The following is a 14960-nucleotide window of genomic DNA, read 5'->3' on the forward strand; positions in this document are numbered from 1 at the left end:
TCTCACGGTAACTCTCAGGCTTGTAACCACTGTAAACCAGTCAGTATAGCCCTGACGAAGATGACGGATGGTCATCGAAATGTTGGCTCTTAACAAAATTCATGGTTGTGCATCAAGACTTTTGTGATAACATACGGTATGAGGTATTCAACTTTTCCTGAAACATCTCCTACAACTTAACTAGAAACGTTTTCTGCCATATGAGGAGATTTCAGAGCTCCGTAATTATCTGTGACCTTTTAAACGTTCCTGGAGACTAAAATGCACCATACTCGACAAAACCCGTAAAATTCAGAAGACTATAAAAGAAGGGCTTATTTTCCGCCAAGACGTTCAATGACAAATGTCTTGAAGACTACTGGTACCAAGCCAAGTGCCTAAGGTACCGTTAACGCTCAGCCAATAGCGTGCATCGTTTGCTAGTGATGTAATCAGTGACAAAAGCCTGGCCATTTCTTCCCTCGCACGGACCATAACGCGTGTATCCCTGGGCAACAATGAGACGGAAAAGATAAGGAAAACGATTGTTTCCTCACGGTAAACTCTTTAAAGCTGTTTTCTTCTCGGAAATAGCTTTTAGGGGTATTTTCTTAATGTGGTCAGCATCATTACTTCCACCCACTGAACGCTTCTAGCGGCGATGGGCTGATTGTGTTCCAGTAAAGTAGATGGTGAAGTTACCATTCATTTTCTGCATCAGGTTATCACTGATATCGATTCTGTTTCGCTGAGTGGAAAAACTTTGACGCCAGTTTGTTCTATTGTATTTATTAGAATCAGGATTCGTTAGTTTTGCCCTTGACCGATTTCGTAATGTAATTTCGTCTACGTTCGTCTTCGTTTATCAATGCTGTTAAGCTAAGCATTAAAGTGTCGTTTTCGTTTCATTTCATTTCTTGCTCTGTACTACTTTCAGAGTTTCTAAGGTTGAGCAAAGTCCTTCGTTTGTCTTTTATATGGCGTGGAAAACGAATCCCCTGCCTGCTGGTCGTATCTGGGGGATTATGTCGTATTAAGGCGCAGAGTCACTGGTTGGGAGGAACGGATAAACTTGCGGGCAAATTCAATTAAGTATCGCAATTACAAACGTTATTGTACTTTTCTAGATATGTTCTGTACATGGGGTTTCATATCACGCATCATGTGGCACATTGGTAAAAAATAAGCTGTCCTACCATACATGTATGTTGATAACGGATGCATGAGCGAGATAAGGAAGCCCCCCTGTTGTTTGTTTGATTGAGCATTGTTATCGATACAAGCAGTTGCTTGTATTGATTTGAGTTATGGAACATTGTGAAGACAAATCTAGCGCTCGCTGCAAGTTAAGACATCTACGATACTGACAAATTCCTTTACTGTTGCCTGCATTTTCCCCATGTCTGGTTCCTGGAATGTTATCGCTGCCTAATAATTTGTTCTGGTTTCTGGACTAATTCAATTAGGTATCGCAATTAGAGACATCATGTTACATGTACATCTCTAGAGAGGATAGACGGAGCATATTCGGGCACACTTGAGAAAAACAAACTTTCCTGTCATCTATTGATAATGCATACATTAGTATAGCAAGATAAAAAAAAGTCCCTTATTGCTTTGCTGGATTAGGTATTGTTATCGAAACACACAGTTGCTTGTTGCAATTCGAAAGGAATTGTACATTATGAAGACAAATGTAGTATGAATGTAGTATGCGCTGCAAACTTATCTATGATCCTGAGATTCCTGATAGATAATATTGATGCGTAGTCATTGATTGGGTCCTGTATGTTACAGTTTAGGAGTCGTCGGCCTTTGTACAATCCATGTATGCATACATCCAACCACAGTTTAGACATACGCCCATTTCTCCATTTCACGTTGAGCATTGTTGTCACACCCAGGCACAGAGCTGTCGTTACGAACCGAGCTCCTATATTGGACCCGCTAATATAACGGCACTTTTACTGCAAGTTTTACAACTGCCCGTAAAGACGAGTCCATTGTGAGGTCCAAGGCCAGCCTGATAAACGCTCCCATGACACTCTGGCATTTTGGTCCAATTAGACGTCCAGCGAACGCCGTCAAAGTTTATAAGAACAGCGTTTGAGAAACTCTACAAAAGTTTATGCCTCTATTTGATTAACTTTAGTTGTCTCGTAAAGGGACCTGATTTTAAGCAGATGGGACAGTTTCACCTACCGACAGACACCATGGTTCAGTTTAAAGCTTCTTCTATCTGCAAATTATCTTTACACAACTACATAAACCCTCCAGGGAGATCATAACAACGGTTCATGTTCACAAGTAGACGCGAAGAAAAGGTCAAGATCCGCGTAGCGCAGTAGGGCACGACTACAACTGACTATAACTGACTACAAGAAGTTTCATCGTCGAAAAGAAGTTTTCACATTTTGTACACTTCAGCAAATTGATCATAAAATGTTTGGTGTTGAAAATAGATTAAGTATCTGTGATGCAATTTAGATTGATAATGTTGGCAGTATTTTGATCGGAATCGATACCTCATGATCGTGTGAAGATAATAATGTGCTTGCCTTGATCGCACTGATGCAGATCTCGCACGGTAAGCCCCCTTTCCACTAGACGGCGATCGCGCTGCGCTCTCACTGCGACCTAACTAGGATATGTGTAACCTTCACTTTCATGGGGATATATATATATATATATATATATATATATATGTTGCCATACATTGTACCGTGTACGATCGTTGCGCAATAAAATTCTTCTTCTTCATATCATACGAAACGTAAAAGTGTGACTTAAGACAACAAGACACACAACGTGTAAAAGATTCGTTTCTTTTCTATAGAATTCGTTGAGCGATCTGTAAAATTTGAGGTCGCAGAGAGATCGCGACGAGAGCGCCGTCCTGAAAAGGGGGCATCACTGCGACCTAAATAGAATATGTGAAACCTTCGCTTTCACACTGGATATATCATTCAAAACGTAAAAGTGTGACTGAGAAAAAAATCAGGTAGCAGAGAGAGCGCGGCGAGAGCGTCGTCCTACTGGAACGTCCTACTAGGGGGGGGGGGGGTATCAGGGGGTATAAACAGATGTAACGATCAGACCATTATCAATCCCATCAGTGCAGCGAAAGGAGGAAATGGGCAGATTTGTCGTTGCAGCTACATTAAAGTACTTTTATGTGGCGATTTTAATTGATTTTTGCTTTCACGCTGATATCACACTGTAGAACTGTTATCATCTGCCTCCAGTGCTCGGACAGTTTTTGCTGCGACTTCAAGACATAACAGGAAATCAGCACTTTGGGTACAGCAGGGCAGATCTTTATCTTTATTTCAAGTCCATGCGTAAATGCGAGATGCAGGTGGGTAAATGATGGCTACATGATAAGGAAGATAGTGCATAATAAAGAAATAGTCTTGGCGGAAAGTCAATTTTTTCGTGAAAATCTACGTTGACTAATCTATATCTGCCGAAGAACGCAGAACGCTGTGGACAATGACACTCATCTGCCGGCTGAACTCCTTCCTAAGATTATGATAATATATTATGCCACAGCAAGATCTGCTTGGAGATTAGGTAAATGCAGGCTATATGGTAAGGAAAGCATTATGCATGATAAAGACGTAGTCTTTAGGCGGAAAGTCAATGATTTTTATTGTGAAATTCGTTCTAATCTAGGGTTTTAGTTGTAGTTTTTTTTTCTTCTGGATATTGAGGGAAGATTGTGGCAAGTGTCGGCAAATTGGTACGTTGACGATTACAGTGGATATGACTGCTGTGAATTACGACTCCCATGGTATTACGCACTTACGGCTTTTAAGGCCACGTACTGCCGCGGAGAACTGTCATTAAAACGAGTGCTTTACAGGAACAACCTTGGAAAACACCGTCGGGGGTGCAAAGGATAAACAAACAAAGTGTTAGTGTTCCATTTGTTATAAGAGAATCCACAATACCAAGGACATTATATTGCCACTTAAATCATCTTTTAAAGTCGTAGTAGCTGCAATCATTAATTTTCTGGAATTACATGTAATTAAATATTTTATAGATGCATCCTCTACATTTTACGTAAGTCTTAGTCATGTTCCATAAGTAAGGCCAGATGCAGAACAAATAAACATCGCTTTTAGATATGATTATAGGTGAGCGAAGTGAGGCAAGAAAGCATATGAAGACTAGTACTCATATGGAAAAGTAGACATTCCTATTCCTAATGAACTCCTAGCGGCGCTCACAATGATGTGAAGTGAGCAAAAACACAGCTACAGACGAACTGAAACAATTCAGTCAACAGGGAAAAAGTTTCGCTCCTCTCCATCAAGGGTAAAATCAAGTACTCATCTTTCATGTACAAAGAGCGAATCGAGTCACAAGATCCTCATTACCATGGAAATATAGTATCCGTTATCACCAAACAGGACATGTTCTCATGTTGGGATCAAAGCTCCATCTGTAACAAGCATCTACTGGTGCTTTGGAGCGCCGCATTGATTTTTTTGTTCAAAGAAAAGCACTAGATTGAGTAAGATGCAAGACCAGTTGTAACATAGAGCCCTCTCAAAACTTCAAAGTCTGATAAAAACTAACTCCTGTGTTGGAAATTACGGCGCACAAGTTTTCCAGTGCAGTAACGATTTATCTCCACCATCCCGAAAGTCGCCAGGATCACTGAGAGTTGCTGAGTCATCATAGAATCCATCATCTTATGAGAAACAAAGACACGGTGTTACCGGGATGTATGTGATGATATTTTTATGTTCCCCTGCGGAACTATAAGAGTAGTGTCTGAGGAATCCCTCGCTCATAATGGCTCCTTGGAGAGTTTGCGCACCTAATGTTTTTGAAACAATGGCCAAACTATTGGGATATTTGTTTGGAAGAAACTTTAACAAATGATTGAATTGTGCATGGAACAATGTGTAAACTTGTGGGATATGGTTACAAGAAACACTAGTTGATGCTTCACGCGATTAACATTTCATTGTTTTCTATTGTTTGCAGAGATTGCTCACGCTGGTTGATTTTTTTATTACTTTGTCCTTTTGCTTGTTTACGACTGCATTATTACAGGAGTTATTATTTCCAGAAGGATAACACCACACGGAGATTGAGCGGCCATTGAGGCACGTTCTCATGTTGGGATCAAAGCCCCATCTGTAACAAGTGCTTTGAAGCGCCCATTGATTTTGTGTATAAGGGGGAACATGTTGTTGCACGTAGCACATTGAGACTGTTTGTCGGGCCACTCACAAGGGCCCGACAAACAAGGGGGGAACTAAAGCACTTTTACCAAAGAGTAATTTCCCTGCTTTAAAAGTAATGTTGAAGCAACAGGTCAAGACCAAAGTTATCCATCACAAGGTTATCTATCGTTACTATCCTGAAAGTCACCCGGATGCATGCACTGAGAGTTGCTGAAATAATTACAGAATCTATCATCTTGGGAGAAACAAAGACACGGTGTTACCGGGATGTATGTGACGATGTTTTTATGTTCCCCTCCGGAATCATTACAGAACTGCATGAGGAATTCCCAGCTCTTAATGACGCCTTGGAGAGTTTGCGAAGTGCACCGAATGTATTTGAAACAATGGCAAAACTTTGTGGATAATCGGCTGGAAGAAACTTGAGTTGATGCTTGAAATGGGAAACATATCCCTGGTTTACTTTCATTGACATTGTTTATGCCGATACATTATTGATGAATCTTAATGACTGCATTAGCAAAAGTGCCACTGGCATTGAAAGTATGTTTATTAAAGCATTTTATGATTCTACAAAACGAACTCTGCAGGTATACGGACAAGTCAAAAGTAGCGATTTGCTTACTTCTTAGTGAGATTCAGGTAATGTCGATCATCTGTATTTCCCAACAAGTCAAATTATTGCCTGGATTTTGTACTTAGCACTCCTCTTCATGAATGGAGCCTGTCTTTAAGCCTTCTTCCCTACCTCATCAGTCTGTAAGTCCGAACCCATCACCCCAACATCACGGGTACTTTGTTCTCTCCACGCCTTCCTGCCCATCACCCCAACATCACGGGTACTTTGTTCTCTCCACGCCTTCCTGCCCATCACCCCAACATCACGGGTACTTTGTTCTCTCCACGCCTTTCTGCCCATCACCCCAACATCACGGGTACTTTGTTCTCTCCACGCCTTCCTGCCAATCACACCAACATCACGGGTACTTTGTTCTCTCCACGCCTTCCTGCCCATCACCCTAATATCACGGGCACTTTGTTCTCTCCACGCCTTCCTGCCCATCACCCCGACATCACGGGTACTTTGTTCTCTCCACGCCTTCCTGTCCATCACCCCAACATCACGGGTACTTTGTTCTCTCCACGCCTTCTTGCCCATCACTCCAACATCACGGGGACTTTGTTCTCTCCACGCCTTCCTGCCCATCACCCCGACATCACGGGTACTTTGTTCTCTCCACGCCTTCCTGCCCATCACACCAACATCACGGGTACTTTGTTCTCTCCACGCCTTCCTGCCCATCACCCCAACATCACAGGTACTTTGTTCTCTCCAAGCCTTCCTTCCCATCACCCCAACATCACGGGTAAGTCCGAACCCATCACCCCAACATCACTGGTACTTTGTTCTCTCCATGCCTTCCTGCCCATCACCCTAATATCACGGGTACTTTGTTCTCTCCACGCCTTCCTGCCCATCACCCCAACATCACGGGTACTTTGTTCTCTCCACGCCTTCCTGCCCATCACCCCAACATCACGGGTAGTTCTCTCCACGCCTTCCTGCCCATCACCCCAACATCACGGGTAAGTCCGAACCCATCACCCCAACATCACGGGTACTTTGTTCTCTCCACGCCTTCCTGCCCATCACCCCAACATCACGGGTAAGTCCGAACCCATCACCCCAACATCACGGGTACTTTGTTCTCTCCACGCCTTCCTGCCCATCACCCCAACATCACGGGTACTTTGTTCTCTCCAAGCCTTCCTTCCCATCACCCCAACATCACGGGTAAGTCCGAACCCATCACCCCAACATCACGGGTACTTTGTTCTCTCCACGCCTTCCTGCCCATCACCCCAACATCACTGGTACTTTGTTCTCTCCACGCCTTCCTGCCCATCACCCCAACATCACGGGTACTTTGTTCTCTCCACGCCTTCCTGCCCATCCCCCCAACATCACGGGTAATAAGTCCGAACCCATCACCCCAACATCACGGGTACTTTGTTCTCTCCACGCCTTACTGCCCATCACTCCAACATCACGGGTACTTTGTTCACTCCAAGCCTTCCTGCAGTCGGAACAAAGTCAGCCGGAAAGCCAATACCAGGGTCGGCTTAAGATCGACAGAATTCCCCTGTGTTACATTTCCGCGGCTTTCTGCTGCTTCAACAAGCTTTAAAAGTGCCGTAAATCGATTAGATGAGGGAGTAAAAACTACAGGAGAATGATTGATATTGGTGACGGGATGTGAGATTCCATCTGGCAACCTTGCAAAAACATTCACTTGGACAAGTTATGCAAACATATGAATTTAAAAACGTTAATAACGTTTTTAAATTGCAATCGGATCTCCTATAGAAGCAAAGAATCCTGAAGCTACATCTGAATGAAAAATAAAGATTGAACGTCTAACATAGTAGAATTCAATCCACTTTGATCCCTTTGATCCTTTAGTCTCTGTCCATATTGCCTGAGCGCCCAATAGTACTGCTGTGGGCAAATTGACTGTTTGTCTGACTCAGTATAAATCTACCCGAGGATCAACTACATCCTTTGGTCTTTGGTCTGGTCTATTGAGCAGGCGATCGAGTGGTGCTGTCGTCCGGGCAGTGCAATAAGCATTATTATGGCTTTACAAGAAGTGTACGAATTTACTTGGTAAGCTTCCCGGTACTTTTTGTCTAATCCCAGTCTGACTGAAAAGGTTCGATGTCAATACATGGGAATGGGTAGAAACGCTTATGGCTAAGCCTATGATTGTTTCACTTTGACAGGTTATGTAAACAAATTGTAGTCATCTCCTCCAGCAGCAAAAGTCCTGAAGCTGTACCTGAATATATAGAGAGTAAACGTCTAACACAGTAGAATGCAATCCTTTTTTATCTCTAAGTCTCTACCCATATTGCCTGAGCGCCCAATAGTACTGCTGTGGGCAAATTGACTGTTTGTCTGACTTAGTATAAATCTACCCGAGGATCAACTACATGCTTTGGTCTTTGGTCTGGTCTATTGAGCAGGCGATCGAGTGGTGCTGTCGTCCGGGCAGTGCAATAAGCATTATTATGGCTTTACAACAAGTGTGCGAATTTATTTCGTAAGCATCCCAGTACCTTTTGTCTAATCCCAGTCTAAATGGCCAGGTTTGCTGCCAATAGATGAAAATGGGTATAAACGCTTAAGGCTAAGCTCATAATTGCCTTCACCACTTAAATGTATCCGGTACGAAACATCAGAAGGACATTTAAAGTAAACTGGACACGCTTCCCATTAGGTCCCAGCCGTAGCTGTAAATCTGGTCATGGAGTCACTTCTATCTGGTGAGGTTAAGGATGCAAAGCCTTAATTTTCGGCGTGACAAACCTTCCCTTCCTCGTTTCTTAAGTTTTCTTTTATTTGACTTTGCAGAGAACTATCTTGATCAGATGTTGATATGTAAGTACACTGGACAGTTGGCTTCGACAACGAATTTCCAATTAATTTCACAGAAGTGTTGCTTACTTTCACGCCTTATAAATTATTATTTCGTCGGTCGAGAGTGGTAAGTCTTCTAAATTCAAATGCTAGTAGTCCAACACCATTAATACATTCTTACATTCGTTTTTTCATGGACGTATATTGTAAAGAAGCACATCTTAAGTAGAGCACGTAAATAAAGGTTTATGTTCCCTCTTGAATGTCAATAAGATCGTACTATACAAATAATTGGTTTGGTTTCAATATTGAGACAGTAAAAACTTAATGATCTCGCTCTACATCGTCAAGGTTCGCCAAAGGTTGTCGCCTTATTATATAATAAGTGGTTGTACATGGTCCTGCAATTGTGGTCAGCTCAACATTATTAATCCTGTGTGTTCACTGTACTACAGAGGCAGCATAAACTTCAACGTGACTATCAAATTTTATTTCTTAGTGCATAAAAGTGTTTAACAGAAATCTGTTCATCTGCGGTTTATTACTTATGTGGCTAGGATTTGGCATCCGAACCATCATAAACTTTATCTAGCTTCTAACCTTGTTTAACTTTTATTTACAAACTGCTTGTATCTTGATATTTTCCTGCAGTTTATAATGTTTAATATATTCCAGGGCCGTCTTATCTTATCTTCTGAGACATGCATGTTGACAGGGAACTGACACGCCTTTCCGCGTACTCAGATTTCCCTAAAGTATATTGCGTCTCATCACTGTCATAACCTTATTTGTGCGTCCGTGCCTCCCGACGCTGCTCACGGCACGTTGAGGAGATGATAATAATCTGTCACAGCACGGCGGCGTGTTTACTTTAATCACATTTTTCGTGTTTTTTTTCTCTCTATTTTTGTTGGTGATGGGGCAGAGCCAACAGTTGACAAAATTGCAGAATAACCTCCTGCGTCATATCATGAATAGTGTACGACTCATCCACAACTGTCCAATAAATGCCCTAAATGTACTGTCGTAGATGCACCGCACGAAAAACGTGACAAGAGCAGTGTTTAAGACTTAAAAGATCTACTCTCATGCAAAAAGTATGGACCAATACTGCCTGACATCTGTTGATCAATCAGATCTGAATAACAATGAGCAGTACTTAGGATTTGTAGATATCTGGAAAACGGCCAGGTACCGTTCTGTACTCATAAAAAGAAACACCGTCTTCTTGCCAAGTTCTGGAGACGCGAGGAGGAAGAAACAAATCCACCTGTCCGCTCCATCGCCATCTTGACAAGTCAATATCTCATTCAGTGTTAAAGAATGAAGTGCACCACTATATATGGATCTTGGACATGGCCTACCAATTAGCCACGAGGTCGCGGAGGGATTTAGGAAATGTCAGGAGGTCATAACGGCCCCGCAGAGAGAGCGTCTTGATGTCAGCACGCAGCCTTTAGACCTGGCTAATGGTAGGCCGGGTGCATATGGAGGCAGTTAAAGGCCAATCCATCTGTTCCAGGTGGGCAGATCTGACAGGCAGGTCCCGCCAACATACTACCAGCTCCTGTCCGAAGTGTATCCAGGTGGATGTCATGACACCTTATCTGGCGCCTGATCGAGTTCTAGTCTTTTATGTGCTAAAAGCATGTGCATCAGCCATAAAATTGCTAGACAGAATATTAAGGGATTTCGAGACAAACTCATATTAGCTCTCTCTGTGTAAGTAGTGGACTGAAGGTTTATCTAGCTTTGCAATTGCAACCGGGTTTTGATGAAGAGATGATAGTTGCCGACATAAAAATGGGATAGTGGTGTTTAAGTGAGTGCAGGGACTTCTTTCAGGTATGACGCAATTGATCATTCCACTGCCACAAGTGTAAAGCCCTCGGTTAAGCCCATAATCTGTTGTGCCCGAAATCAATCTGCCTTGCAACGATCTTAAATCTAAGTCTTAGTTTCAACATGTGTTCGTCAATCCATCTTGTAACTCTTCCGGGAATCTGGTGACAGTCGTTAAGCCATGAAACACGAGAAGCAGGGTTACCTGCCGGAAGCCTGAGTCAGCTCATCCGTCTCCGTCCGCAGCTGAGGGGTCTGGTCATCCATCACGCCGTCAGAACTTCCCGGAAGGTTTGAAGCTGTCAGGTCTGCTGATACCGTCAGAACTTCCCGGAAAGTCGGAGGCTGTTCAGGTCTATATACTGAGGCCGTCAGAACTTCCCGGAAAGTCGGAGGCTGACAGGTCTGTCGAGGCCGTCAGAACTTCCCGGAAAGTCGGAGGCTTGTCAGGTCTACTGAGGCCGTCAGAACTTTCCGGAAAGTCGGAGATTGACAGGTCTGCTGAGGCCATCAGAACTTCCCGGAAAGTCGGAGGCTGTCAGGTCTACTGATGCCATTAGAACCTTCCGGAAAGTCGGAGATTGATAGGTCTGCTGAGGCCGTCAGAACTTTCCAGAAAGTCGGATGCTGTTAGGTCTGCTGAGGCCGTCAGAACTTCCAGGAAAGTCGGAGACTTGTCAGGTCTACTGAGGCCATCAGAACTTCCCGGAAAGTCGGAGGCTGTCAGGTCTACTGAGGCAGTCAGAACTTCCCGGAAAGTCGGAGGCTGCTGAGGTCGTCAGAACTTCCCGGAAAGTGGGAGGCTGTCAGGTCTGCTGAGGCTGTCAGACCTTTCCGGAATGTCGGAGGCTGTCAGGTATTTTGTCAGAGGATTCCTTTGGAAGTAGGTATCAGGTTGCAGTAATCGTTATGGTTCGCCTAATTGACGTGCCGTTTTCAGAACCCAGACGATATTTGGTTCCTTCGGAGCTTGTCTGGCAGACATGAATATTATCTTGACAAGGTGCTTAAGCAACTTATTCGTCAAACTACTATTACCCAAGGTAGTATTGCGACATCAAACATCGCAGTTATGATATTTTAAATAGTTTATTGGTAAGTTCATACATATACTCGAATGCCAATTGCAAGTGCGCGGAAATATATATGTGGTAGACAAATGTTTATCGTGATGGCTTTCAGCAACGAGCTTCGGTGATAAAAGCCCATCTTGTTAGGCATTAGATATGTACAGTCGTCCTAGCCGAAGGGTTTTGCAGCCATTATTGTACGATACCCGGGCTAAAATGAATGTCTAAGTGCACATATTTAACGATGTCTCTTTTCAAATGCATATTTAAGTGCCCATTTTCACAATTACCGGAGCTTAATGACATCTAACGATGATTGTTACCATTGAAATGCTTTCTCTGATTGCCACTGATAGCGGAAGTATCAAACGAGTTGAAATTCCTTCACGACAGGAGCCTTCATCAGACTAGCTCTATGTTAGATTTGGTCTGATATGAGATTCCTCTGATGGGAATTAAGAAGTAGCTTTGCTGTAGAGCTATGATAAATGAAATCTCACTCTACTTGTCATTGGAGACTCGCGTTCGTTGAAATCTGATCCCGTCCAATTCCCCGTGAAATCTTCTCCTGACGACAATCCCATTACAAGACGTCCTGAAGCCATTACTCTTCTTCTCCTTACAAGAAAACTTCATCGTCAGAAGGCTTTCAACTTTTCCAATTGTCGACAAGCCGGAAATATCACCAAGATGCTCATGTCTACTCAACACCGGTGCCGCTGAAGCTAATTCGTCTTTGAAATTCGATGGCTCCTATCAAAAAAATAAGAAATCCTTGTATTTTTTGGTACTGTAGTAGTTACAGCGCTATTTACGAGATAAAGCGTAGACATGCTTCTGGACTGTTGGAGTCTCTCGTGCATGTGAACCTCATCGCCTGATTCCCGTCAAACTTTACGGCTGTCGCCTGTTGTAACCTTCCATATTACCACATCCACGTTACTCCGGTCAGACCACGCTTTGACATAATTCATGATTAAAAGTCATCCATAAAGACATGATGGCTAATCATGTGCTAAAAGGCACACGGTTTACAGCAAAACCCTTTGGCGATGGCATTGGCATTGCAATAATGAGACCGCTTTCCTTTGCCATGAGAGATGGAGCGTAGACCAATTCCCGGGCTAACAGTCTTGCTACCAACAAAAGTAAATTGCTTGGCAAATACCGGCACTAATTCCGCCAAGGGACTGATAGGGAACTTTATGCTTTGGAGTTTGGACGTATACTACAAAGATATAACAATGTACTTCTAGGGGTAGGGTATTGCCTTCGTTCCATTTATTTATCACTTCTTGGTATCCCCCTCACAGAGCCCAGAAGATTCCGTCTAACATATTTACTAATAGAGATGGCAGAAATCAGCAAACGCACTCAATACGGCGGTTTACGGTTCACCGGCAGTTTCCCCATGAGAGCTGTATCGCAGGTGGATCATGCTCTCTGGGACGACTCGGAGAATCGGTCAGAAAGCACCGGGGACACTTTTCAAACTGTGACTTTTCAAGCGTGTCGTACTGACTACGAAGTATGATCGATTTTACTCGCTTCTTTGTTGCCCATCTGCACATCTGTAGGTCTCAGCTTTGGCGATGAGCCATTTTTCTTGATCGAAAATGTTGTCAATAAACGTCCTCTTCTATCTCCTCCGCCTCCGTTAGGATTGGATTTAACAACGTGAATTGCTGTGCTGTGTTTTTGCTAGATCCCTACAATACCAGTCGTTGAGATCATCCGCATGTCTGCTTAACAGATCTATTGGCCCACATGAGCAGAATAATACATCGAAAACCATTTGCTTCTTATTCTGCTGTCCCTGCACCGCTCGCTCTGTCATTTGTCTGCTGGTAATGATAATGTCAAAGTTACGATGTGATCTCGTTACAAATGGCCAACTCTGTCAGACGACTTTGCTGCGTATCGCGAGATTGGACATTTCAGATCCAACGACTTCAAATCTTGTATTGCGTTTCTGATTTGCGTTATTAATGCACAGTACAACTGTAATGTGTTCCACGTTAAGTAACCTCTATGTGTACTGCTACATTGCGCAACTATTTTCAGTCCCTTCTAGACTCATTATCTATGTTCAACACGTATTTCATATGCAACCAGTGTGCGCTCAATTGGGATACGAACGCATTTGTTGTTAAGTGGGGAAACCGCTGTGTGTTTTATGATACATGGAGTTCTCACTGTGTGATATATGCAATATTGGCTAACCGCTCTGCAACCGGTGCAATGGCCTAGTGGGTAGAGTGTTCGCCTTGCATTCGGTAGGTCGTGAGTTCGATCCCCGGCCGAGTCATACCAAAGACTCTAAAAATGGTACATGCTGCTTTCTCTGCTAAGCACTCAGCACTAATGAGGAAGAGTATGGAAGTTAAACACACATCACTACCAGCGGACCAGCCCCCTGCTGTAGTGGCTTGCACATGTGTGGCCCAAGGGCTTCGAAGTGGGGATGTGCGCCACCCTACGCGTCTGTAGATGCATGGGCAAACAACACGTATTTCATATGCAACCAGTGTGCGCTCAATTGGGATACGAACGCATTTGTTGTTAAGTGGGGAAACCGCTGTGTGTTTTATGATACATGGAGTTCTCACTGTGTGATATATGCAATATTGGCTAACCGCTCTGTAAGATTTTATGTCGGATTGATTAACAGTTATGCTGTTTATGTTACACTTGAGTGCTCGGCAGGAAGGCTTTATTTTACGACAAGCTTTATAGATGACTGAGGCGCCTGCCTTGAAGGTACCAAACTTCCACAAAACCAATCGTTCAGTCACGCATCATTGACTATTCCAACAAAGGAAAATACTCTGCTTCACACATCGTTGTTCATGTCGCCTCAGCGTATACACGACACTTGTCAGAATGATTAAACACGGCAAATCAGTATCATAAAAGGGGACAGGAAGAGTACATTTACAGTTATCCTATTGGTTGCGGTCGCATGGGTCACACTTGTATCGTACATTTTCCTGCAATTTACATATGCGCCATTTGTCATCCTCACTTTCACTCTTTGCACACACACACACACACACACACACACACGGGCACACACACACGCACACGCACACACACACACACACACGCACGTGCACACACACACGCACACACACACACACACACACACACACACACACACACACATACACACACACACACATACACACACACATACACATAAACCCATACACAAACACACACAAACACATACACACACACACACTCACACACACACACACACAGAAACGAACATGCACAATAATACAAAGACATGCAACTATTTGTCGGATGTCCGCCGTTCGAACCTTCACAATTTTCGACACCCGAGTTGAAAGATCTGACAATGTTCTAACACGCCACTCCTGACTGTTGACAGATGAGAACAGCACGTTCCTCATCCATCACCTGTCACACCTGGCTCCT

At 43.5% G+C, this 14960-nt stretch overlaps 1 protein-coding gene across 1 annotated transcript in view; it reads right to left on the reverse strand.

Annotated features, from left to right (window-relative positions):
* Window positions 1-14960, reverse strand: part of LOC118417409 (gamma-aminobutyric acid receptor subunit rho-1-like) — a 71583-nt gene that overhangs the window by 40126 nt on the left and 16497 nt on the right. The window lies entirely within an intron of this gene.

Source organism: Branchiostoma floridae, chromosome 6, assembly GCF_000003815.2.
Source record: "Branchiostoma floridae strain S238N-H82 chromosome 6, Bfl_VNyyK, whole genome shotgun sequence".
NCBI classification, from domain to species: Eukaryota; Metazoa; Chordata; class Leptocardii; order Amphioxiformes; family Branchiostomatidae; genus Branchiostoma; species Branchiostoma floridae.